General features: G+C 40.3%; 1 protein-coding gene and 1 long non-coding RNA gene across 5 annotated transcripts in view; one reads left to right on the top strand and one right to left on the bottom strand.

The window, feature by feature from the left end:
- Positions 1–9,078, top strand: part of LOC133380749 (uncharacterized) — a 44,613-nt gene extending 35,535 nt beyond the window's left edge. The window contains exon 3 of the long non-coding RNA XR_009761530.1: positions 8,953–9,078. This is a non-coding gene — a long non-coding RNA (uncharacterized LOC133380749). The remainder of the gene's footprint in view (positions 1–8,952) is intronic.
- Positions 1–23,282, bottom strand: part of FRMD4B (FERM domain containing 4B) — a 349,437-nt gene that overhangs the window by 265,660 nt on the left and 60,495 nt on the right. The window contains exon 1 of one of the 4 annotated variants that reach the window (XM_061618644.1): positions 8,117–8,204. The exons of 2 other annotated variants lie outside the window; for them this stretch is intronic. The gene's annotated coding sequence lies outside the window, so the exon portion shown is untranslated. Of the gene's footprint in view, positions 1–7,067; positions 7,126–8,116; positions 8,205–23,282 lie in introns of those variants that run through there. One more of the 4 variants, XM_061618645.1, reaches the window with a different exon arrangement.

Raw genomic sequence — 23,282 nt, 5'->3', positions numbered from 1 at the left:
AATTCCAGAACTAGCTTGTACATTGTGTGAAATATCAAATATAATGCACAAATTACCAGGTAAGAAATTGTCAGAATAATGGAATAAAATGCAGTGTGAAAGCAGCCCTCAAAGAGATAATAGAAGGGGCATCCCATGTGGCTGAGGGAAGGGCGTTCCAAGGCACAAGGTGGCAGAAAAGGCCCATTTCCAGTTCACTGTCAAATGGTGATCTACAGGGTACAGTGCCAATAAACGTTGTGACAGTTGTTCACAAGAACAGTTCTCATGTATTGAAGGAAGCAGAGTCATGTCTGACAGATACCACCACCACCCTGTTCACGCCATGCCTTGCAGCCATGCCCCCGCTGGCTGTGCATCTGGTATGTGTAATGTGGGTTTCCTACCTGTATATCACTATACATGCATAGAGTTCCTTCACAGATCCTGGGATACTTGAGATCCCTCCTTAGGTGGAGGAGCTCTACATGTGTATGTCAATATGTATGCAGAGTCCTTTCTCGCATGTGCTTACAGTTATGGTCACTGCAACGTGGGTGTGTGGTTATCCTGTATGACCCCCTCACACATTCTCTGAACATGTGAAGGGGTTCATTTTGCCCCTCCCCCCATGAAAATCCCATGTGAAGGCCTGGTTTATAAACATACAGTGGAATGTAGTGAGAATGAGGTGGTAGAAAGGCCTGTACCACTTTAGAGAGGAGATAAGAGATCCATTTTCTTAATGATTTCCAACAGGAAAACTCTCTACAAATAGAAACCAGGACAACAGTGAATGACATGATCTAGAACCTATCACACCAATTTGAAATGTTTACTTGCAAAGAGTGTTTTTTACATGCAGGTCCTATCCGGGGGGAGGGTGCTGGAAGGGGGACAGGAGGGCCATGTGGCCTAGGGCTCAAGCTGAAAGGGCCCTCCTCAAATGTAGACACTTGTTAATTTTTTGGCATTTGATAGGTTTCACTTGTTTTTATGCACATTAGGCCAAAATGTGACACACACACTCAGCTTAGAGCAGCAAATAGTGCATTTGCACAGAAAAAGTCTAGATAATCATTTATCATTGTGGGTTTTTTAAAATCAAATTATGTCTCACTCCTTTCTTTTGGTGTCTTATTTTATTTTTGTATGGTGTCATTTTTATTTTTATTATGGATAGGGCAGTACTTTTTTGGTAAAAAAAATAAGGTGCCAGTACTCATATCTTGATAAAAGTGCTGTGAGTGCTAGCCAGCGGTGTCCTGGAGCCGGCTGGTACAGGCTTGCGAGAGCTGATTGTTAAAGTTTCGAGAATTTTGCGAGCCGTTTGTTAACAGAGGGAGCAGGGGAAGTCTTCTGCTCCTCTGATTGGTGGACGAAAGACATGTGCCAGAAGCATGGGCTTCTGGGCAGAGCTTAGAAAAGTTACTTGTTTGAACTGCAACTCCCATCAGCCCACTCCAGTGGCCATGCTGGCTGGGGCTGATGGGAGTTGTACTTAGGGTTGCCATATTGCCCGGTTAGCCGGGTTTTACCTGGATTCTTTCTATGCCACCCAGTGCCCGTTTAGCCCCTTACGTGGCCCAGATTCTCAGCTTTAATTAAAAATAATAATTAAGTTTCTAGGTGGTCCGGTTCTCGAGATATACATAAAAACGTCAGCTACCCCAACTGTTAAATTTTTTTTAAAACAAATCTGTCTTGTATAGCACTTCGTAGCTCAGTCTAACCCCGCCTGTTCAGGATTGCAGCCAATCAGTGTGAAGCCATTTTGGTTGACCTGGGCAGTGTCTAGAAAACCTCATTGCAATGCCAGAAAATTGTGGTTCCCCCCCCCCATTTATCTGAAAATATCTTAAATTGGGTAAGTATATACATTTCCGTTTTTCCCCCTCTTGTATGCAGGAGTCAGATCCTGGGTAGTGTTTTGAAAACCTTCCTAATAGTTGCTTTTGTGGGGGTAAAAGCATGCTAATCCCATATGCCCAGAGTAAATCCCATTGAATTCAATAGAACTTACTTTTGAGTAGACATGGTTATGAATGTGCTGTAAATTAATGGGACTTTTGAGTGAATGTAAGAAAGAAGTGTGTTTGTGTTCTAACTCTTTCTGTCCCCCTCCAGTCTCTTTCTGTGCTTCTCCAGTCCTATTTTAAAGCAAGTAGGCAGGTATTACAGTTTTTATTCTGTAGGAAACGAATACTGATTTTTTAAAAACTAATACTGATTTTTCTGCAATGACCAACTGGTTTGACAATAAACTATTATATGGGCTGTATGTATTTATACATCTACAATGTGTGTATGGAGTCTTTCCAACAACCCTGTGAGGTAGGGTTGGGAAACCAAGGCAACTCACAATAAGAAATAAATCCCTTTAAAATCCAATAACCATAAAGCAAGAATAAACAGTTGGAAAACAGCCTAAAGGGGCATGATTCTGAATTTTGGGTTGGGTGAATGAAGTTTATTTATTTATTATTTGATTTATATCCCGCCCTTCCTCCCAGTAGGAGCCCAGGGCGGCAAACAAAAGCACTAAAGGCACTTTAAAACATCATAAAAAACAGACTTTAAAATATATTAAAACATCTTTGAAAGTATTTTTAAAAGCTTTAAACATATTAAAAAGCAATTCCAACACAGACTCAGACTGGGATAAGGTCTCAACTTAAAAGAACAAGTTGAAAGAACAAGTTCCTTATCACTTGAGGCTGTAGTTCTCTGCACACTTCCAGTTTGAGTAAGCCCCATTGAATACATTGGGACTTGCTTCTGAGTAAACAAACATCGGATTGCAGTATAAATATATTTGCAGATTGTGTAATTCATAAACATATTTGATAGTTATGTTTATATAAATATTTCTTCATACTGTGTCCCAATAAGTATTTGATTTCACACTATGGTTGTAGATGATTTTTCCCCTCTACATTTTAAGTGTGCCCTTCTTCCTGGAGGTGGTCATGGTTCTCCATTGTTTTCATCCTGAGGGGAGGATAGGCTGAGAGATAGTGAGTAGCACATTTAAGGTCTCTTCACCTCCCCCCCCTTTTTTATTTGTATTTATTTTATATTTCTCCAATATCTTCCCCTGGCTGTTTTTATGTATTTTAAATATTTTTAGATTAAATCAACAGGAAATCATAATTGTGAACCTCCCTAAAAGCAATTTACCTATCCTTATATTTTGGCAAAGTGATGGTGTGAAGGCATGCTGGTAGAACAAGAGACCATGTCTGAGGCATGTTATAAGGTGTTTGAGGACTTTGTCACACATTACTTTTTGAGACCTGTAGATTCATGTTGGAAAGAACATGTGCACGTATTGAATGGTGGCTTGGGTGCTGTTTTTTCAGTCTACGCTGCATGCGCAGGGAAGGTGATACATCATCTGGCACCTAGCTTCATAACGTGAGAATGAAAAACATTTGGATCACCATTCACTTGTTTACTTTTCTCACTATTGAGACCACTTCATATATTACTTTTTCATACACAGAAATTTAAACTTTGTATAGGAAAAAGTATTTTGTAAAATATGAAGGACACTGGCTGCCCAGTCAGTATAACCACTGTACAAGATCTACTCAGCCACTGTAATTACCTTTTTGTTTTGAGTGCCCTGTTGTCTGGGTCTTGGTTCAGGTGTGTATCCAACTTTGATGTGCTTATGGAAGTGGTGTGCAAGTAGTGCCTCCTCCCAAGTGTGGAGGCTTGAACAAACATTGTGTTATGGAAAACCAAAGTCTGTGTGAAAGTACATATTTGGGAATGCTATCAGTGTAATCCTAAACACACTTAATAAATAATATCGAACTTGCACATCACAAAATATATCATGGTCATGTCCATAAGCACCAGGAGGGTAGTCGCCCAGGGGGTCTTAGTCCCTCTGCTTTTTTGGGAGCAGGGTCCCAATGTCTCCAAGCATCCTACAATCAGCATGAAAAGGGAGTGTGTTAGTCACTGAGAAGAGTCTTCTAATATGCTTCCTTGCCTTTGCTGCTGATTGGAGCCAATCAGAGTGAAAGGAGGTGAGTCAGCCACTGAGAAGACTCTTCTCAGTTGCTAATGCTCTCCACTTACATGCTGATTGGCTCCTAGAGATGTTTGTTGTTGCGAGAGAATGCATTAACAAAGATCTCATTCTTAATCCAGGAGCAAAAAAGGATGTATGTGGCTGCAACTATCATGAAGGGACTCTGCACTTCTGAATTTTCTACTAAACAACTGATAAATACCTATGCTACTTTGTGTCTGGAGACTTATTATTAAGAATCACTTTCCATAATTGTAAGGAGGTATGTCCACACGCCAGCATCCCAGGCACCTAAATGAGGGGTGAGAGCAGCATAGGGACATAAGCAGATGTCTTATACCAGGGGTTCCCAAATGTTTCTTCTACATAGACCACTTGGAAACTGCTGAGGGTCTGAAAGTATCTGAAAATTTACTATGGGCATATGCAAGATAATTAACTCCCATTAGTGATAAGAGCAAGAACTTACAATTATTATTTTAATTAAAACAAGAGGCTTATCAGTACTTTGAAGAGGTTGTTGTTATGTGCCTCCAATTCGACCCTATGAATCAGCGACCTCCAAGAGCATCTGTTGTGAACCACCCTGTTCAGATCTTGTAAGTTCAGGTCTGTGGCTTCCTTTATGGGATCAATCCATCTCTTTTTTTGGTCTTCCTCTTTTTCTACTCCCTTCTGTTTTTCCCAGCATTATTGTCTTTTCTAGTGAATCATGTCTTCTCATTATGTGTCCAAAGTATGACAACCTCAGTTTTATCATTTTAGCTTCTAGTGACAGTTCTGGTTTAATTTGTTCTAACACCCAGTTATTTGTCTTTTTTGGAGTCTATGGTGTGCACAAAGCACTCCTCGAACACCACATTTCAAAGGAGTTGATTTTTCTCTTATCCGCCTTTTTCACTGTCCAACTTTCACATCCACACATAGAGATTGGGAATACCATGGTCTGAACGATCCTGACTTTAGTGTTCACAGATACATCTTTGCATTTGAGGGCCTTTTCTAGTTCTCTCATAACTGCCCTCCCCAGTTCTAGCCGCCTTCTGATTTCTTGACTATTGTCTCCATTTTGGTTAATGACTGTGCCAAGGTATTGATAATCCTTGACAAGTTCAATGTCCTCATTGTCAACTTTGAAGTTACATAAATCTTCTGTTATAATTACTTTAGTCTTCTTGACGTTCAGCTGTAGTCCTGCATTTGTGCTTACCTCTTTAGCTTTCATCAGCATTTGTTTCAGATCATTACTGGTTTCTGCTAAGAGTATTGTATCATCTACATATCTTAAATTACTGATATTTCTCCCTCAATTTTCACACCTCCTCATCTTGGGCCAATCTCGCATTCCACATGATGTGTTCTGCATATAGATTAAACAAATAGGATGATAAAATACACCCCTGTCTCACACCCTTTCCAATGGAGAACCAATTGGTTTCTCCATATTCTGTCCTTACACTAGCCTCTTGTCCAGAGTATAGGTTGTGCATCAGAACAGTCAGATACTGTGGTACCCCCATTTCTTTTAAAACTGTTCCATAGTTTTTCATGATCTACACAATCAAATACTTTGCTGTAATCTGTAAAGCACAGGGTGATTTTCTTCTAAAATACCTTGGTCCACCATTATCCAGCGTATGCTTGCAATATGATCTCTGGTGCCTCTTCCCTTTCTAAATCCAGCTTGGATTTTTTTTTCCGGAGAGCCGGTTGTTAAATATTTACCAGCACACCACTGGTGCTAGCAGAAAATGGCTGCCATGGGCAGCAAAAAAAGAGGCGATGATACTCCATATCCGTGAGTACCATCTCAAAAAAAGCACTTGCTAGGGGCTTTAAAATGTGGGTATGACCTGGGTCTCTCTAGACCTCTGGGAGGACCAGTTTACATGTGGGAATACTCAACATTTGTGCCCCTACTTGTAGTCTGACATAGTACAGTTCACTCCACCAGCTCACTCTGTGGAGTGTGTAGCAGAATGGCCCAAGAACAGGAGGGAGAAATCTCGTGACATAAATGAAATACCAAAGCAAATGCTTTCTTGTCCCTAGAATTCTCTCACTGTTTGGGTTTGTGTATTCTCCCTGCCCAATTCTCAATGAATTACAGTTGATGCCAATGATATCAGGATTATACCCTTAGTAAATAATTTCATGAATGGTTCACACTTTCAACCCATCTAGCAGAATTAATGAGCCCCGATTAATTGTTCTTATATTTTCCCATTCAAATGCATTATCATGTAGCAATGCTTCAGGCATAATTACTCAAAATGTTTGGAAAGAAAGAAGATGCATGAGATCGTTCCCTATAGTCATATTCACTGGCTCTTGTTTTTCTCAAGAACAACTCCTGAGAAGATAAACGATTCCACTCTAGTTTCTAGTGATTTGCCCAAAGTGAATCTGCCCTCTCCTTTTTCTGGAGAGATGAGCCAGGTAGTAATTTATCCATCTTACAGTATCTTGGGCTTATTGAGGGTGAATGCAATAGCTAACCATGATGGAAAAAACCACTCACATTCATTTACCTGGCACAGGAGCTTGGAAGAATCATATCCTTCTTTGCCAAACGCTCTGATCCTCCTCCAATCAACCCTCATCCACATACTGTTACTTAGCTTCACTCAATGGGCATGTTTCCAGAATCTAAACACCACTGGCATTTGTTCTCAAGATAGAAATGTTACGGAGTTCTCACTGGCATTAAAACAAAAACAAGTCACAAGAGCATGGGATGCAACTGCTATTGGGATGGATGTAGTAGATATCCCAGGCAAACAGAAAGTAAATATGGGGTGTGGTTTTTTTCTTTTAAGTAAACCACCAAAGCTGATCAAAATATAAGCAGAACTATTGCATCTGTAAGGGCTTTTCCAGGGAACATTGATACTACCTAGCTAATGTATGGACATGCAGATTAATCCTATGCTTGCTTACTCAAATTGAACTCCTGCTATATTCAATGAGCAACGCCCTCAGGTAACTGTGGGTAGGACTGAAGCACTAGATTCAAGTCCTGTGAGAGAGTGCCCTCTCTTACCATCCTGCCTGTGCTTGTAGGTCATCAGCTGAAGCACTTCTCTCTGTTTCCTCAGTGTTGGAGATGAAGCTGGTGACAACCAGAGGGAGGGGCTTTTCAGTTGGTGTGGTGTCCCCATTTTCTTTCAGGCACCAGGTGAAAACGTTTCCTATTCTCTCAGGCTTTTCAGTTTTCAACAGACATTTTCTGCTTTATTTGCTAGTTGCTTTATTATGTGTTTCTATTCTTGTGACGCTTTGACTGTGGTAAAATTATGTGGAGTGGATTTTGGTAAATGGTAGTAAAAGGAATCACTTAAGTAAAATAAATAAATAATTTAGAAGTCACGTTATTACTCTGTTTACTATTCATTTGGAATTATAGTTTTTATACAAGCAGTAGTGTAGTGGCAAATTCAGAAGTTCAGGGTCCCTTCATAATAGACACACCACACCCCCTCACACCCATGTCCTCTTCTAAGATTATGCAACCTTCTAAGATTATTGCATTTATTGAATTTATATCCTGTCCTTACTCCCAAAGAAGCCCTGGATGGCAATACAATAAAACTGCATTTTAGTAAAGAAAAATAAGCTTTCAGTCTCTAGGATTGACAAATGAGTTGTTTGGACATGAGGATTCCCTGTGGTCCTAAAGAGCTGTAGTTTCCCCTGTCCCTGCACCTAGCTAGTGGCTTCTGTCACCTTGTAATCTCCATTTGAGATCAGGTTCACCTTCTGTTATTTTCTGCAGATTCTACTACACATAGACAGACAGGCTTGCGGCCTCCAAGAGGTCTTCTGTATCTTTAAAAGTTGTGCAGGGGGAAGGGAGAATTCCACCTTGAGGTTTTTCCCATTACAGAGTTGCAAGAACACCTGCACTTAGTTGACTTTCTCTTCTCCTAAAGATACAGGATCAGTCTCAGGCCCTGAACCTGGCAACCCTAACCTATATAGTGCTCCATACTTCCCTACACAATCTTTTTAAAAAGCAAGCCTCAATCACTCCCCCAAATGTTGCTGCCGGTTGGCAGCCTGAGTTTGCAATGATCATAAGAATATAAGTACCTGGGCTTGGCTGGCCACCCTCCTCTCTATGTAAATGTCTATCTCCCAGATCCTCGTAACTCTTCTTTCCCAAGGCAACCAGGAAAAGCGGGCTTGGTAGTTGGGAACTGAGCAACTTGATTGGCTGTAGAAATAGAGGGACTCCAGGAGGGGGCAGTCTGCAAAAAAGTAGCTCCTTGCAAAAACACACCTGTATACAAGAAAAGGGATACAGGGTTTGCAATCTGATTTTCATTTTCACTCACGAGATGCGGTAGGTTGGATCAATCTATCCAAGACTAACCCAACAAATGATGGTTAGTCTGGCTTCTCACTGTGTACCAGTGGAGTCTTATGGTGGGTATTTAAGGGTATCTAGCCATAATATTTTTAACTTTGTTAAATACAGAGTTAGTAAACAAAGCACACAGGCCTAAGGGTTGATGTAGTACACAGCAATTATACTTTTCAGAACGGACAGGACAAAACAGGAAAAGAAGCCACCTTCTACATTACATCTTAAAGATGTCTTACACTTACTGACATTTTTTTAAGTCTATACTTGCTGTTACGCTTTCCTTCTTCCATACACCTATTTTTCTCAAACACAGGATTTTACAAGTGAATACAGAACTGACTTAAGTTTGTTTGGACACAAAATTCTGGCTTCATAGAAAACAACAAATATACTATGGACACAGTTTTCACAGAGAGCCTGTGTGGTACAGTGGTTAGAGTGTCAGACTAGGATGTGGGAGACAAGGGTTCAAAACCTTTATTGTGCTACCACTTCTCTCCCTCTGCCCCAATTTCTGCCTACTTGACCATCTGCCTCTCTTTCTCAATTATGTATTCAGGGAAAAAATCATCTCCACTGCTCTACCTGATGCTTGCTCTTCTTACCACAACAAGCCCGAAACTTTCCACAACAGGTTGGTGTTTGCATCTAATCCCTTCTGGATCTGAAGAGTGTATACAGTGTCCAAGATGTAAGTAAAAGATGACTAATTTGGCCCTGTGCTTTCGACATGCCAGATAAAGAAAAGCCTAATTTTCTTTATCTTGTGTGGCTCCTCAGTGCATCAAAGAAATTACTAATTTGATTAACACATTATCTCTCAAGGAAAGGATGATTGTGTGAGTTCTACCCCATAATTTATTATTAGGCTGGTGGCTCTCTATCTTATTTCTATTAAACTCAGAGCGGCTTACAACTAAAAACAACACCATTAAAACATACAGAGTATATTATTAAAAAAGAATTAAACTATGAGAAAAATTAAAACCATAAAATATAGGTTAAAAACAGTGGACAATTTAAAATAATAAAATCATATAATGTAATCACTGTTAGTAAGGTATTAAATTAGAATGATACATGCATCAAACATCCCCCCAACTCAGACTGTAGGGTTTTTGAGCTCAAAGAAAATGTAACAGCTGGCTATCGATTGGCCGGGTGTTGGTACCCCTGGGGAAAAGGGAAGAGAACTCAAAAAGCAAGATCTTGTCCCCCAATTATCTTGCCACATGGTGTGGAATTAATGCAGGTTATTCTTGTGAAAAAAAGAAAAGTTTAGAAGTTGAAACTCATTCAACCTAGCAGACATTAGAATATGTACCAGGAGTGCTAATAATGGCCTACTAACATATATAATCCATACTTGCATTTGTAGGCATATATTTATCAACTTAGTGGTGTGTGTGTGTGTGTAGTTCTTATATTTTTGGATGTTCCCTCTCAGCATCTATGGAACAGAATGGAAAGGGCTTACTACCTCATTTGCATGTCAATACCCAAACGCTTTCAGCTAAACCACAATGTTGTAGCAGCTGAATCATATTAATCAGACAAGCTTGTCCCTTTCTAGTTTCCAGTAATAAGAGACAGGTGGCTTGTCACAATGTAGTGAGGTTCTTTGAAAGGCAGCTTGCTCAGCAAAGTGCTGGAGTGAGCTATAATAATGTGGACAATTAGCATTTATGCTTCAGGGCATATTGGGAGGGGAGACATAAAGGGTAGGAAGGAATTTTACTACATGTACTGATGAATAATTGGGCAGTTGTTGCTCAAGAACTTTTTGTTGAAAACTTTTTCAGTAAAGTGATTTAAAATGGATATTCACAGGCTACTTCATTTGTATCACAGCAGGAGTTGCCACTATGATGCCCATGGACACAATGTGGCTGTGAGGTCTTTCCCCAATGCTCACAAAGCCACTGAGCCCACCCACTCACTGCCCTTGGTAACAAGGTGGTGGGGGTGGTCACCTTTCTCTCCCTTGCAAAATTTAGAGAATGGAAGGAGGAAGTTAGAAGAGTGACGCCCTTTCCCTCTTTCAACATTATGTGATTTTAAAGATTCACATTACTTCTATTGGATCCAGCTTTTACACAGATACCTTGGGAAGCAAAGTATGTGTGTGCATACTCCATTTTTGTCTTGGGGGGGCATCCAGGGGAAAGGGACAATAGTAACCAGATGGGATGGTGCTCAGGGCCTGTTCTAAAGGGCGGCCAGGTTGGGCACTGGCCTGAGGACCCTGGAGTTACAGGAGCCCCTGAGGGGCCCTCCACTCCCCTTCCGCGATCCACGCCCCCCACTTACCCATCAGCCGGCTTTTTAGCATTGCCCTTAATGAAGATGGTGGCCGCAGCTTCCCTAAGGTACTGAAGCCGCTGCCGCCATCTTAGTTGATGGCAGAGATGTGTGCACGTAGGTAGGGGGGCCATGGGGGGGCACGCGGATGCCTGGAGCCGGCCCTGATGGTGCTGACAGCACTTCCTCAAAATATCCGAATTGCCCCTGGGCTTAAACAATTGATGACCTCTGTATTACAGTATAGCTCAAGGTGTAGAGAGCTGGATGGTGTTGAGCTAGGTGTTTCAAGTCCCGTTTTAGATACTAATTGAGTCATTGCCTAAAACATTCTCTGTTGGCCTCAGTTCCTCATCTGTAAAAATAACAGTATTCTATCTCACATGTGAGTTTTAAGGATGACTGCAGTTGTTGTCATTGTCATAAGCTTTTATTACCCACCCTCCACTCAAAGGTTCCAGGGCAGTTTACAACAATTTTAAAACGCAGCATGAAAAACAACCGAAAATCCCAAAATAAGGTGGTTCCTAAAAATATACATCTCAAGTGTCAAAGTCCAGGGTAAAGAGGTGCATCTTCAGCATTTCCCTCAATCTGTAATATCAATCCTTTCCCTAACACTTTCAATATACATGATGGTTTACACTCTTATTTTTCTTGTCATAGCAACATTTTTTAAGTAGGTCAAAATTATTCCCTTTTATAAACAGAAAACAGGCAGCACTTCACACATCACATTGTTTAAATGTGCATCTAATGTAACTTAAGTGCGAATACAGCATGTAAATCTGCAAACATTTGTATCACACAGGTATACATGACAGGGAGTTTTGATTGGCTATAGCTGCTGCTGAGTTTGCACTCAGTAATAGCTCTGAGGCTGAAAGATTATTTCATGATTCATCTGGCAAAGGCCTCTTAAGGCAAAGTCTATCCACTGACCCACACTTGTTGCTTTGTCTTAAATTTTAGATGTAAAAATGCAAACATGTAAGCCACCAGAATCAAAGTCCCCACTTTGCCTTTTTCTTAATATCGGCTGAATAAATCCAACTCATAGGATTGTGTCCAGAGAAAAATTACATAATGGGAAAACACTCGGAGCTGCTAAGTAAGTGCAGAGTTAAGTTCCTCCAGCAGGGATACTGTTTTTTTCTCAGAAACGAAACTGACTTGTAATCCAAAGCACTTGTCTTAACTCACACATGCTTGCTTGGATTTATTTTTAATTTAAGAAAACAACCCCTCCCCTTTCTGTCCACAGTTCCCAAAAGCTCCTGCAGCCAGGTCCTGACTACTATAAAATGCACTTGTCCTCTCAGTGCTTATGGAAGTGTAATTAATCTCATTTCAGAGATGGGGATCTCAAGGAAAGAAAGAGGAAGGGTCAGATTAATAAAGCCACATGACAGCTCTTTGCTCAGTGCCTAGGCAGATTTACAAACTCATTCATCTGGCAAACAAAAAATAATAATACTCCTCTAAAATAAGACACCCACTGGGTGTCAGCAGGAAAACTGTTAGGCTATGTGCACATATGTGTGTGTTTTGATGGGGGGGGGCACTAGGTTTTCTGAAGAAAAAGAGACACAACATGGCTGAGGCGTTTCTTGGGGGGAAGGTTGCTTTCGCCTTCAGGCCACTTGTTAAGAGGAAAGGCTTGTCCCAATCATTTTTATTAAGAAAGGGTGACTAAATTAGGTGCACAGACTACTTTTGTGCAGGTTTCTGCTCTGGAAGTGCCAAACCCAATTGGGCCCCATCTGCACTATACATTGTAATCAGTATTATGCCACGTTAACAGTCACGGCTTCCCCCAAAGAATCCTGGGAACTAGTTTGTTAAGGGTGCTGAAAGTTGTTAGGGGACTCCAAGAAGATTCACAGAGCTGCAATTCCCACAGTTCCCTGGGAAGAGGGATTGACTGTTAAACCACTCTGAGAACTGTAGTTCTGTGAGGGGAATAGGGGTTCTTCCTAACAACTCTCAGCACCCCTTAACAAACTACAGCTCCCAGGATTCTTTGGGAGAAGCCAAGACTGTTAAAGTGGCATCATAGTGCTTTAAATGTAAGGTGCAGGTGTAAGAAACATGTACGAAAAAAATATATAACTTTTTCTCAGACTTTGAATCTGTAGCTGCATAATACTTTATGAGAATTGATTATCTGAGTCCATGCACAAAGAGATGCCCTTCAACTAGATGCCACTGATGAAGACTACTTAATGCATTTGGCAGGTTATTCAAAATACATCTTCTGTAACCATTTTCATCTGCTGGACTTCACTGTTTTGGTCTACCATACCACTGTTTTTCCATTACTCCATAGTAATTAGTATTTGAAAAACATACTTAGCGCAGCCAGATACTTTAGAACGTATTTATGTTATATTACATACTGTATTTGCATTGCAGTGCTGTAAACGAAAGTACATAATTTTTTTTGGTGGTTATACATTCTACTGGCTTCCAGCCATAGTCCTATTTTTTGTAACGTTTTTAAATCCTTACATACGTAGTAGAAATAGATTGTGTTCATTTAGACATTTACTTTATTTACAGAATCTTAGAATAGTAGAGTTGGAAGGGGCCTATAAGCCATCAAGTCCAACCCCCTGTTCATTGCAGGAATCCTGAATGCCTCCAGTGTTGGAGAGCCCACCACCTCCCTAGGTAATTGGTTCCATTGTCATACCGCTCTAACAGTTACGAATTTTTTCCAGATGTTCAGTCGAAATCTAGCTTCCTGTTAATTGAGCCCATTATCCCATGTCCTGCACTCTGAGACTATTGAGATCCTGGCCCTCCTCTGTGTGGCAACCTTTCAAGTACCTTCCTCTTTCAACAAGCCTTTTATGTTGAGACATCCCAGTCTGTGTATGTGTTGGAATTGTTTTTGAATATGTTTTTAATCTTGTTGAAGGAAGGGTGGGATATAAATCAAATAATTAATAAATAAAGTACCTTTCAAGAGTGCTATCATATCTCCCCTCAGTCTTCTCTTCTCAAGTCTAAACATGCCCACCTCTTTCAGACTCTCTTCATAGGGCTTTGTTTCTAGTCCCCTGATCATCCTTGCTGCCCTCCTCTGAACCTGTTCCAGTTTCTCTGCATCCTTCTTAAAGTGTGGTGTCCAGAACTGGACACGGTACTCAATATGAGGTCTAACCAGTGCCGAAGAGAGGGGAACTAGTACTTTGCATCATTTACAAACTATACTTCTGTTAATGCAGCCTAAAATAGCATTTGCCTTTTTTTTTCAGTCACATCGCACTGTTGGCTCATATTCAGCTTGTGATCAACAACAATCCCAAGATCCTTCTCACATGCAGTAATGCTGAGCCAAGTATCCCCCATCTTATAACTGTGCATTTGGTTTCCTTTTCCTAGGTGTAGACCTTTGCACTTATCCCTGCTAAATTCATTCATTTGTATCCATTGATTGGTCAGGGTTTATGTTCTCTAGCTCTGTTTTTTTCTCCAGCCATCCTACAAATCTGTCTCGCAACTTAACTGTCTGATGAGCTTACCAGCAAATCGAATGGTATGCAACATCATATCAACTCCGTCAACCTCTGATTCCCCACCCCCCATGAGATTCTGAAAATATTACTCAATTAGGATCTCTCACACAAGGCCACCATCATAAGCTCTGCTATATATCACTCACATTTCTATGATGTGTTGTGTGACAAGTTAGTTCTCTTTTATGCAAGCCTGTTGGGGTGAAAGGCCCAATCAATTTTGTACAGCTCAAAGAGCATACTTCTATATATACTGTTTATATTAACAGTATTATCACACCTGTCCACTTGCACTGACTTGCAGACTCCACCATACACTCTCCTTGAAATATGCTCAGAGCCACATGGCAGTTAAACACCATTCATTCATTCATACATTCATTTGATTTATATCCCGCTCTTCCTCCCAGGAGGAGCCCAGGGCTGCAAAAATATGAAAGACTTCAAGATCCTGTGGAATATTCTTAATTTCTCTTGAGGAAGCAACTTTGCAAAAAAGGAAAAAACACAAACAAAAATGAATTATTTATGGGTGAAAAACATGATTGCCATTGCAGCTGCAAACCAAGCAAATATCCTGATATAGCATAACATCAATCACCTTTATATTCAGATGCCATACAAAGCTTGGAATAAGATAAGAATATTTTCTTTAGGAACACACTTCATGTGTTTGCAATTTTACTCTGTCTGCAATTACACTTTGCCAGCCAACTTGCTTTTGCAAATGCCCAGTTGCAGCTTTGCAATGATGAATCCATTATAAACATACTGTAGATCTGAACCTCTGGCTGCAGAGACACTGAGAGGGAAAAGGCAGGTGGGTGAGAGAGAGGTGGAGCATCCTTTCTGCTGCTTTCCTCTGGAAATGGCTTCCTCCCAACACTGCTGCAGTGAAGAAAGGATGGGTGAATGTTTAGAAGCTTGACTTGTTCCAGATAACATCCAAACCATACCTTGAAAACACACTTATACCACATTAACAGTTATAGCTTCACCTAAAGAATCCTAGGAACTATAGTTTGTTAAGGACACTAAGAGTAGTTAGGAGACCCCTCACAGAGCTACAGATCCCAGCACCGTTAACAAATTACAGTTCCCAGGATTCTTTGGGAGAAACCATGCCTGTTAAAAGTGGTATAAGAGTGCTTTAAATGTATGGTGTGGATTTGATCACAGCCTCAGCAAAATAGCCAAACCTGGTGAGGAGGAATATGGAATTAACAGCAACGGATTCATCAGTTATAGAGAACTGCTATTTTAAAATAAATAAATAACAGTGCAAGAGTAATTAAAAAATCCAATTTGTTCATAATAAATGCTTTGAAGTCTTCATGTTTGTTTATAATTTGTTTTATGAAACTGTGTACATATGTACAGTTTAAAAAGACACCCAAGAGATTGCTGAATAATATTCCCTTTAAAATAACAAAAAAGAAAATACAGCACAATCCTCATGAGCCAGCAGAGATATAACTGAATACAAAAACCCATAATAAATGTATTTGAAAGGACCTCTCCAAACTGAGTGAATGGGTGATAAAATGACAAATGCAATTCAATGTAAACAAGTGAAAGTTATGCATATTGGAGCAAAAAAAACCCTTACTTTCACATATACACATGACTGACCGGGAATGAGACCTTGGGGTTGTAATGGTAAGCTCCATGAAAATGTTGACCCAGCCTGGGTGGCTGTGAAAAAGGCAAATTCCATGCTAGGGATCACTAGCAAAGGTACTGAAAATCAAACTGCCAATATCATAATGCCGTTGTATAAATATATGGTGCAGCTGCATTTGGAATACTATGTACAGTTCTGTCACCTCACCTCATAAAGGATATCGTAGAGCTGGAAAAGGTTCAGAAAAGGGCAACCAAAATGATCAAGGGGATGGAACGACTCCCCTATGAGGAAAGGTTGCAATGTTGGGAGCATTTTTGTTTAGAGAAAAGGCAAGTAAGAGGTAGGGTTGCCAGATCAGAAGCACCCCAAAACCTGAGATTTGAGGGGCGGGCCCTAGTGATGTCATGGAGGCGGGCCTGAGTGATGTCACAGGGCAGGCCCGAGTGATGTCATTAAGCATGATACATTAAGCATCAATCACAGTTGCTTGGAGCATACAATTAAAAAAAAATCTGACTGGAAATTAAAATAGAAACCTTAGCTAAAAGATGGAGCCTGGGTAGGGAACATTTAATCTAGCCTACTAGCTTTCAGCAAGAAGGGTTAAGTGCCTTCAGGCCAGGTAGTCACCAGAAGGCCACTGTAGGGACAAAGGAGCCAATGCTGTGGAGATGTTAGATGGGAGCATTGGGGAGTAAAGATGGATGCTCCTGAAGGCTACAATTCTAAACACACTTACTAAGGGATTAAGCTCCACAGAACTCAACAGGACTGACTTCTGAGTAGATATAGTTTGGATTGTGCTGTTGGTAAACCTTGACTAGAGATCCTCTGCAAAGACATCCATATCGAAACAGGGTTGGCAACCCCCTGCCTGAAATGCCCTGCCCTTATCTTTTAAAGTGGCTGCTCCAAATATCTTTACAGATTTGACCCTTCACTTCAGAAAGAGGTCTGAGAAATGAGTAAGAGTAAGAAGTATCTTTTAAAATTGTTCTTTTCAATTCACTCTTGAATGCACATCATACCTAGGGCACATCCACACCATTCATTTAAAGCACATCCAACACCCATTTGAAGCACATGAATCCCACCACAGAATCATGGGAACTGCAGTTTGCTAAGAGTGGTGAGAACTATAACTGTGAGGGGGAAATGACACTTCCCAGGATTCTTTAGGGGAAGTTGTGCACTTTAAATGTGAGTTGGATGTGCTTTAAAAGTATTGTGTGAATCCACTTAATAAATTTTGCCTGCATGTAAATTGTTTTAATTAATTTTTCAAAATGGAAATGAGCTATAAACTGTAGTGGGTGACCATGGGCTACTCACCATCTCTCAGCCTATCTGCCCCTCAGGATGAAAACAATGGAGAACCATGACCACCCCAAGGCATACTTAAAATGTAAAGGAAGTATTGTACAACCATAGTGTGAAATCGGATACTTATTGGGACACAGTATGATGAAATATTTATATAAGCATGACTATCAAATATGTTTATTATTTACACAACCTGTAAAGATATTTATAGTGCAATCCTGTTTGTTTACTCAGAAGCAAGTCCCAATGTATTCAATGGGGCTTACTCAACCAGGGAAAACTGTACCCTCAAGTGATAAGGAACTTGTTCTTTTAACAAGCCTTTTAAGCAGTCTGTGTCTGTGTTGGAATTGTTTTTTAATATGTTTCTAAACCTTTTCTTTAAAAAAAATGTTTTTAAAGCTTTTAAAAATGTTTTTAAAGATGTTTTGTTTTAATATATTTTAAAGTCTGTTTTTATTATTTTTAAAGTGTTTTTAGTGCTTTTGTTTGCCGCCCTGGGCTCCTACTGGGAGGAAGGGCGGGATATAAATCAAATAATAAATAAATAAATAAAAATAAATAAACTTCATTCACCCAACCCAAAATTTGCAATCATGCCACTTTAAGCTGTTTTGCAACTGCTTATACTTGTTTTATGGTTACTGGTTTTTAAAGGGATTTATTTCTTATTGTGAGCTGCCTTGGTTTCCATTCATCAACCCTACCTCACAGGGTTGTTGGAAAGGTTCCATACACACACACACACACTTGCAGGTGTAAAAATACACCCCATATAATAGTTTATTGTCAAACCAGTTGGTCATTGAGGAACATTTTTTTAAATCAGTATTAGTTTCCTACATAATAAAAACTGTGATACCTAGGTAAACCCTGCCTAATTGCTTTAAAAATAGGATTGGAGGGGGAGAGAAAGATTTACAACACAAACACAAGTCTGTGCTATGTTTACTCAAAGTCCCATTAATTTACAGCACAATCCTAACCATGTCTACTCAAAAGTAAGTCCTAATGGAGTTCAATGGGGTTTACTCCATGTACATGAAAAGCAAGTATTGGATTAAAAACTTTCATATTTCATAGCAGGGTCTGACTCTTGCACACAAGAGAAAAAAAACTTTAAGCCATATTATTTACGCAAACTGCAAAATCTCAAAGCCACCATTTTCTGACATTAGAGCCAGAGCTTGGAAAAGTTACTTTTTTAAACTACAACTCCCATCAGCCCCAGCCAGCATGGCCACTGGATTGGGCTGATGGGAGCTGTAGTTAGAGCTAGGAGCTGTTATAAAGATCTGTAACACAGATTTAACAGTTGCGCGGGGGCCGGTTGATGTTTTGGTGTATATATCGGGAACCAGACCACCTAGAAACTTAATGTTTTAAAAAATTGAAGCTGAGAGTCTGGAGATTAAGGGGTGCTAGCTGGAGAACCGGAGGGGACCCCAAAAACCAGAGACTCCGGCCAAAAACTGGAGACCTGGTAACCCTAGTAAGAGGTGACATGACAGAAGCATATAAAATTATGCATGGCATGGACACAGTGGATAGAGAGAAGTTTTTCTCTTTCATAAAATTAGAACTCATGGACATCCAATGAAGCTGAATGTTGGAAGGTTCAGGACAGACAAAAGAAAGTGCTTCTTCACACAGCACATAGTTAAACTGGTATTTGTTCCTACAGGAGGCAGTGATGGATGGATTTAAAAGAGAATTAGATAAATTCATGGATTATAAAGCTATCAAACACTACCAGCCATGATGACTATGCTTTGCCTTCATAGTTGGGAGGTGGTAGATTTCCAAATACCAGTTGCTGGAAACCACAAGAGGGGAGAGTCCATGATGGCTGTGCTCTGCCACCCTAGTCAGAGGCAGCATGCTTCTGAAAACCAGTTGCCGGAAGCCTCAGGAGGGGAGAGTGTTCTTGCACTCAGGTCCTGCTTGCGGGCTTCCCCCAGGCACCTGGTTGGCCACGGTGAGAACAGGATGCTGGTCTAGATGGGCCACTGGCCTGATCCAGCAGGCTCTTCTTATGTTCTTATGTTCTTATGTTCCCATGGGGAACTAGTTGGCCACTGTGAGAACAGGATGTTGGACTAGATGGGCCACTGGCAAGATCCAGCAGGCTCTTCTTATGTTGGGGAAAGCCCATGAACAAGCTTACGGGGTACGTGGGGGGAGAGAGGGGGGAGTTCCATTGCACAAATTGAGCTGGCAGAACAAGGGAGTTAGTGCTACATTGGATTCTGTCCATAAATTCTGGGAAATGAAGGCAAGCATTAACTTAAGTAACACCATTGTGCCAGTTCAGATTACAGGACTAATTGGTATTCATACTTCAAAGCAGTAGGAATTCTTATGAGGAACTAGAAAACTTTATTCCTCATTGAACTGTGAAACAGAAGGAGGTTTCTTAAGCACAATTTCAGAACTCTGATTGGTTTCATGTAACTGCTTTGCTGCAAATTCCTCGTTGCCTTGCTCATTGTAAGGGAACCAAGGTGTGTGGAATTATTAATTTGGTTGGAAATTCCACAAAGGGGGGGTTGTAACAATTGACATCTTCACAGTTTCAACATCTTAGGAAGGAATACATCCATTGGTCTGGAAAAGCCATAGTTCAACTTCATGAGCCATTCTATACTATTTGCATCAGAGATCTATATTGGCAGACCAGTCACAGCAGCCCAAGACATTTTACCGCCTAAGACAAAGCACAGGATAACATTCTTCCATTCCATGCACAGAAACTAATTGGACTGGTAGTTAACCTTATTTTAACACTGGTGATAGGACAGCAACCTCCACCATAAGTGGAGGCAACAGGCTAGCTCAGGGGCACAGAGCAGACTAGATTCGGGGATCAGAGAGAAAAACTAGCTTATGATGTAGGCATGAAAGCAGCATCACTGATACTGACTGAGACAGGGATGGGGCAGGGCAGTGGCTAGGTCAGGGCTGTGCAAGTGCAATGGAAGAGAGAATCTGGTGGTCCTGCCAGAGCACCCAGGCAGCCCTGACTTTGCTGTCACCGTCTTGGCTCTCCACTGTTGTACTGCATCAGCTGCTGTTAGGGTGTGCAGAGCACATACAGTTCTGTTCTCCAACACTTCACCGCAGCTTCCTGCCCCCAGCATCTTCCACCCAAGCAGCCATCTCACTCTGCCTAATGACAGGGCCATTCCTGACTGTCTGCAGCTCTCCTAGCTCATAACAAGAGTATTTCCCAAGCCTAATATTCACTCTACCTATTAAGAACATACCCTCTTACAACCTCACCAAATACAAGAACATAAAAAAGAGCTGGCTGGATTAAGCCAGCAGCCCATCCATTCGAGCATCCTGTTTGCACAGTGGCCAGCCAGATGCCTATGGAAAGCCAATAAGAAAGCAGGACCTGCAAGCATCAGCACTCTCCCCTCCTGTGGTTTCCGGCAACTGGTATTTAGAACCATACTGCCTCTACATTGGAGGTAGAAGATATCCATCAATGCTTAGTAACCATTGATAGGCTTATCCCATGTATCTAATCCTCTTTTAAAACCATCCACCAAATGTATGGAAAAAGCATTGCTTGGAATATGCCACTCCAGGCCCTTAAGCAGGTGTGGGGAACTTTTGGCCCTCCAGAGATTGCTGAACTACAACTGCCATAATCCTTTTAGTCATGTGTGCTAGGGCTAATGGGAGTTCACCAACATCTGGAAAAACAAAGGTTCCCTACATTTGCCCTAAAGAGTATGCAAAGAGGCTAGAGCAAATGTGATAATGCATACACCAGGACGACCACATTGTCACCTGCCCCTAATATTTCCTTAAGATCTGACCACACCTGGGGGAGCCACAAAACTGAAATAAGGCATTGGATATTAATCTGCAGACGGTGAGAATACTGGCCTAAAGTTTGGATGAGCAATATAAAGAGCTGCAGTACCAACAAACATGAAATTCCCGACACAGTTTTGTTTGGCCCATGAGCTTAGAAATCCAAGAACTAAATGCTTCTCTTCATCTTCATTTTAAAAGAAATGTTTCTGGCTTTCATGGAAGCAAAAAAAAAGATTTAAAGAGAGAATGTCAACTCTGAAATACTTAGAAAGCCAGAAGACTGCTAAAATAAACCCAAGCTTATCTCATTTCTTGATTTGAGGATTAAAACTGTACTGATGCTTTGAGCCATCCCAGCCAGACTGAATATTTAGCTGGTATGGGGGGGATGTTACTCTATCAAATATGCCAGAAATAGTGTATTGAAAACAAAACAAAGCATCAAGTCAAACATTTCTGGCTTGTATAGTAGAGCACAAAAATGAAAAAGGTCCACCAACGATGGCCTGGCAACTGATATATTCATGCAAGCTGTTATGTTAATTATGTGTACATAGCATATGTCAAATAAGTTATTTTTGTTCCGATTCCAAAGTTACACTCAGTGCCAATCACATTATGTCTGTTGCACACCTACATTTTGTAACACAGGACTACTAGAAAGTATCCATGCTATAATGGAGCGATGTTTTGTTTGAATTCCATTATCCTAATTCCACTCAAATAATTGAGCCGGAATACAAAAAGAGAAGCCTCTAAAAATCAATACAGCTACATCATTTTACTCCAGCTGACAATAAACCCCACACAGTATCAGTTATAACACAGCACTAAGCATGTTTATTCAGAAATAAGCCCCATGACCAAGTAAGTGTGGTGAGGACTGTATCCTCAAGACCTCACTGTGTTCCCATCATGTCCATGTCACAGAAAGTGCTAGCTGCCTTCCCATTGACTTTCTGTCATTTTAAAATGTCTTTCCATGGTGAGAACATCCTATATTCCACAATGTTATTTTCACCAAATACCAAGAACTTGGGGAAAGGAAACAGACTGAGCATGTTACCACATGAAAACCACAAAATAATGCAACTTTAAGAGGATTAAAAAAAAATTAACAGCTGGGCGGGGAGGAGTTACATTTAAACAAATAAATGTCTCTGCCTCTTCTTTCCCATGCTGCTAGCTAAGAATGGCACATCTCTTGGGTATGCAGGAGCTGCAAGAATGTTCTCTAGGGTTGTTTCAGTTCAGGTTGCTATACTGCCCAACAACAACATAAACCAGCCAACATCGTTGTACTGCTCCTGTTTCAAGAGGACAAAGGAAAAATGTGAACAAAAGGCAGAATCATTTGAAATTGGGAAAGGGAACATAATATTAAACACAAATCTGATTTCAAGCTGGAAGCTGTAAAATCCCATCATTCACTTAACGTGCTGGCTCCCATGAAGGCAAAAAGGATTGATGATTTATCCCATTTATCTCCCTAAAATCAGGCTTCTCAACCTCCACAAGAACAAACAAGGATCCCCAGCTGCAGAAGTGTACTTCTTTATTTTTTGGAAGCAATTGTTTTATTTGAAAAGATTATATAATTGATAGTAAATATTACAATAACATGTTAATAGAATATCTATTAATAAATCATCTTCCAAATGGTATACATGCTTAACTAATAAAATTCTATTTTAAATATTTGAACAATAAATTATCAATAAAAATGTACTACTACTACTACTAGCCTCAGATAGATACTAATGAAGAGTAGGAGGGTCATATTTAGTGAAACCATACTTTCTCACAAAATTGTTAAAAGGGATTGCAATTAATTGTCCCCTGTTTACTATTAAAAAGTTGTATAAACTTTTGCCAATGTTATTCAAATATGCTTATCTTTTCCCCCTTGTTTAATCCAAAGAATCAAAGTAATTTTATTTATTTATTTATTATTTTATTATTTATTTATTAGATTTATATCCCACCCTTCCTCCCAGTAGGAGCCTACTTTATTTAAAGTAGCCATTTCCCACAGTTTAATATACTATTCTCCAATGTAAAGGATTTCTCTTTTTTGCATATAAAATACTTGCTGCTAGCACCAAGTGAAAGAACAGGTTTTCTTGTTCTTTAGGTACAACATTTTTCAAATAATTAAGTGAGTAAAAAAGAAATCTTCTTTTAAGCCCACAAGGGCTCTGGAGAATGCAAGTAACCTCAGGGACAAGGCTAAATATGTATCCCCCACATCTCTGCTCTGCCTGAGTTGCTTATTAGAGCGAT

The sequence above is a fragment of the Rhineura floridana genome, chromosome 3 (genome assembly GCF_030035675.1).
Source record: "Rhineura floridana isolate rRhiFlo1 chromosome 3, rRhiFlo1.hap2, whole genome shotgun sequence".
Taxonomy (NCBI): Eukaryota; Metazoa; Chordata; class Lepidosauria; order Squamata; family Rhineuridae; genus Rhineura; species Rhineura floridana.
This window is presented reverse-complemented; position numbering and strand designations above follow the sequence as displayed.